Source organism: Coenobita brevimanus, chromosome 33 (genome assembly GCF_032717465.1).
Source record: "Coenobita brevimanus isolate Jiangsu-jjx chromosome 33, ASM3271746v2, whole genome shotgun sequence".
In the NCBI taxonomy this organism is placed as follows: domain Eukaryota; kingdom Metazoa; phylum Arthropoda; class Malacostraca; order Decapoda; family Coenobitidae; genus Coenobita; species Coenobita brevimanus.
This window is the reverse complement of record NC_136986.1, coordinates 22,235,630-22,240,349: the sequence shown is the minus strand read 5'-3', so window position 1 is coordinate 22,240,349 and position 4,720 is coordinate 22,235,630.

Sequence of the window (4,720 nt, the reverse complement as noted above, 5' to 3'; positions counted from 1 at the left end):
GTGGAAGCAATGAAGAAGACCAAGTTGGGGAAGGCCCCAGGAATTGATGGAGTGTGTGGTGAAATGCTGAGGTATGGGGGTGAGATTGTTGTGGAGTGGATATGGAAGTTGTGTAGATTGGTTTGGGAAGAGGGAAGGGTTCCAGAGGACTGGAAATCAGGTATAATTGTTCCTTTTTATAAAGGAAAAAGGGAGAGAGAAGTATGTGGTAACCATAGGGGTATTTGCCTTCTTAGTGTGACTGGTAAAATATATGGTAGAATACTCATTGATAGTGTTAGGCATATGACAGAGGAGCTAGTTGGAGAAGAACAAGGGGGATTTAGGAAGGGAAAATGGTGTGTAGACCAGATATTTGTTCTGAGATGTTTAGTGGAGAAGTACCTTGAGAAGGGAAAGAAAGTGTATGCTGCCTTCATGGACTTGGCGAAAGCTTATGACAGAATAGATAGACAAGGTATGTGGAAGGTATCAAGAATAAACGGAATGGATGGGAAATTGTTGATTGCTCTGAAGAGTATGTACGAAGAAGCTAGGGCTACGGTGCGAGTGGGTGGTGAGCTGAGTGAGTTCTTTGATCTCAATGTGGGACTGAAACGGGGTTGTGTGATGTCTCCATGGCTGTTTAATATATACATGGATGGGGTTGTAAAGGAGGTGCAGGGTAGGGCAGTGAATGTGGGGGTGGCTCTAATGAATGAGGGTGAGATCTGGAAGCTTCCGGTGTTGCTGTTTGCTGATGATACAGTATTGTTGAGTGAAGATGAATGGGAGTTGGAAGGTTTGGTGAATGAATTTGGGACAGTGTGTAAGAGGAGGAAGCTGAAAGTTAATGTAAACAAAGCAAAGTTATGGTGTTTGAGAGAAATGAAGTCACAGAATGTACAGTGAGGTTGGATGGTGAGGATATGGAGAATGTGAGTGCATTCAAGTACTTGAGTAGTGTGATGAGTAAGGATGGAAGTTTGGGGGATGAAGTGCGTGAAAGGGTACAGCAGGGAAGGAAGGTTGTTGGTGCACTGAAAGCAGTGATGAGAAATAGGGAGGTGAGTATGGAAGTTAAGAAGTCAATGCATGATAGTATTGTGATCCCTACCCTGATATATGAAGCGAGGCGTGGACCTTGTAAGAGGGGAACAAGTCAAGAGTGAGAGAAGTGGAAATGAGCTACTTGAGAGGAGCATGTGGAGTGACATGGAGGGACAGGTTGATGAATGAAGAAGTGAAGGAACGTTGTGGGGTGGATGTGGATGTGGTTGAGAAGATTAGGAGAAATACACTGAGGTGGTTTGGACATGTGGAGCGAATGGAAAATGAAAGACTGACTAAGAGGGTGTATGTAAGTGAGGTGGAGGAAGGGAGAGGGAGGGGTAACCGAGGATGAGGTGGAGGGATGGAGTTGAGAGGTATATGAGGGAGGGGGGGGTGAATTGGAGGGAGGCTAGTCAAATGGTGGGTGACAGAGCGACTTGGAGGCGTTTTGTCTGCGGCCACCCTTTGCGGGATTAGGGCGTCGGGCTATAGATAGATAGAAAGAAGTTTAGTTAAAGTAAGACTATACAAACCAAACACGACTTCGAACTAACTGGGTAACGGGTACACAACCGTTATACATTTAGCACCACAGCACAGAAAATCCCGGACAGGTCCCCATAATGTTACTACAGAAAGGTTAGAAAAAGCCGTTATCTTAGTCTAGGGTATAGGAAAACACTGGCAGCGATATCCAGACTGGATAAGATTTCCCCGACATCCAGTGAGAAGATTTAGATGAGGGTTAACAGCCGCACTATAAACCCCGACTATTTTCTGTGCTCTGCAAATTCGAGATTAGTTTGAATATCTTAAAGAGATGATAAGTAAACCGAAGAGAAACTATTCATAATTTACTTAATATAAACAAAACTAATCAAAACTGTCCTTACTTAAATTACAGGGAAAACATAAACCAATTACTATTTACAAAAGAACACACAAAAAATATCATTCTATATCACCAGCCCATGTCCAGACCGTTACAAAATCTTTGGGGAGTTATATACCCTCTTGTATACTCGTAAAGGAGAGAATGAATCTTGAGGATGGAGAAAACAAGAAAATGTCATAATCCCGTAACCAAGGCGCAGACTCAACACCCCTAACACCAGAGAAGTCCAGGCTATCACTGCTTGTTGGAGGCTGGAGAACTCTGATGTGACCTCGCACACAGATAGGACTCAGAAGGGTAACTGGAAAACTTCCCTCAACAACCCCATCTATGAAAAAAGATTCATAGCTAGAATGGCTGGAGACTTTAAGATGGAACGATATAGAAGTATCAGCCATGAATGAATCCTCACATAAACAGTAATTCATGAAACAGAGCAGAGGCCCAGGGCGTAACAATACATACATATATATATATATATATATATATATATATATATATATATATATATATATATATATATATATATATATATATATATATATATATATATATATATATATATATAATATGTGTGTGTGGAAAGAGAGAGAGAGAGAGAGAGAGAGAGAGAGAGAGAAAGAGAGAGTGTGTCATTATTTCCTTACAGATTCTAGAGATCGTCTGTGGGAATCGGTACCGATGGTTGGTTCAGTACTGGAAACTTGGCTACAAGGCCGTTGTTTTCCAATGCTGCTCACGGACAGCTTAGTAGCAAATCACACCACAATAAAGGTAATACGAAAGAATACGTTAATGCATGTTAAATAAGGCCAAATAACTGGAGGGGATCATTACTTTGATAGCTCATTTCATTACCACAGCGATGGCCTCATTGCTAGAATTCAGTTTCAACACTGGAAGTCTCCTTTAGTACTCAAAATGGTACACAGAAAATAATTTATTCTTTTATCAAAGAGTTGGGTGTGGCAGGGAGGGGTTGAAAGTTAGTGAGTTGGATGAGAGAAAATGATGGAGTATCAGGGGAAGTTGAAAAAGGAATGGAACACAGTGAAAGATCAGGAAAATGGCGATGTGGAGGAGGAATGGCAGTTGTTTAACCCAAGACGTCCCGTCAACGTATGGATATATTGCAACATTTTGCATTTGCCAGTCCCGTCGACGTACTGGTACGTTTTGCAATTGCAAGTTGCATAATTTCCACAATTTTCAAAATTCGCACGAGATTTTTGGCACGTAGCATTGCACGACCTTCCCCTCCCTGCCACCAGGCGGGGACACTCGGCGACCCCGCACGACCCGCGCTCACCTGTGGCTCGGTCACTCACCTGTTAGCAATGGTCCTGCTCAGACATGGCACATAGAGGTCTCTCGGAGGAGGAAATTCAAGCTGCCCCTGATGCCTTTACTGGCGATAGTGATTCGCCACTCGATAACGAGGAGATGGACAAAGATTATGTCCAACCAGAGGATGTGGAAAGCAGCAGCAGTGATGAGGAAGTCTCGTCCTCCAGGAAACGGCGCTACGTGACTTATTGTGCTGCAGGAGAGGGTCAGGCTGCACAAAAACAACGTGCAAGATCCTCTAGCCAGCCCCTACGTGACTTGGAACCCGATTTTGAGGACGAGGACGAGGACGAGGACAGAGCCGTGGGACGTGCTGCCACATGATACAGCCGTGAGGTCATTACTTATCGCGGCCCAGAGCGCACACCACATCGTTCTAACAGGTATGGGCATAGTGTTTTGTTTGGGGATGGTGGAAGTGGCATTGAGGGAGTGGGGAGTGAAAGGGAAAGTGTTGGGAGTGTGAAAAGTGAGAGTGGCGGGAGTGAGTCACGTGGTGGTGTGAGGCAGCGGGGCGTATCACGTGGGGCAGTGAGGGTGGGTGGTGAATCACGTGGTGTGGTGATGGAGCAGGGAGGTGAGGAGGAGCCACTCCCCAGCACGTCTTATGCTCCCCAATATTCACGGGCTTCCTACCACAGACCCCTGATGTTCCCCAAAGCCATAAGGGTAAGGGAAAGGGGAAGGGTAAAGGATGAGGGATGAGGAGTGCGAGTCGGGAAGCCCTACGCACTCCTCCTCCCCAACCTCCCCCACCAATATCTCCCCCACCCTGATGAAGGCGAAGATGGAGACGATTGGAACGAGGATTTTGTGGCATGGAATTGGGAGGATGGGAGTGATTTTACTCCCCTCATTCACCCATCCACTGAGTAGGGGTGTGCTGGATGCATTGCTCCCGGTACTCACCCTGATTCAACCAGGCTGGATTTTTTCCACCTTTTCTTCAGTGAGGGTTTTGTGGAGGAAACAATGGATCAAACAAACTGGTTCGCTAACAGCCAGCGCCGTGAGAGTGAAAGACAGGGCACAAGGAACAGGCATTCTATCCTATATGATTACCCAGTCTCCTTTGCAGAAATGTTTTTGTTTTTGGCCTTCGTACTTTTGATGGGTATTGTACGAAAGAACCGAATTCCTGCATACTGGACAAGGGACCCTATTATGCTTACACCAATATTTGGCCAAGTAATGAGCCGTAATCGGTTTCAGCAAATTCTAAGCCGCCTCCATTTCTATGATGCTGATGATCCTGCAAATGCTAATGACACAAACAAGATGAGGCGAATTAGGTTGGTTTTTGATCACCTAAGGCAGACATTCCGTTCCTCATTTTATCCCTATAGAGACCTCGTCATAGACGAGAGTCTCGTGTTGTGGAGAGACAATATTTCATTTCGACAGTACATGCCCAGCAAAAGGCACGGTTTTGGGTTCAAGATCTTT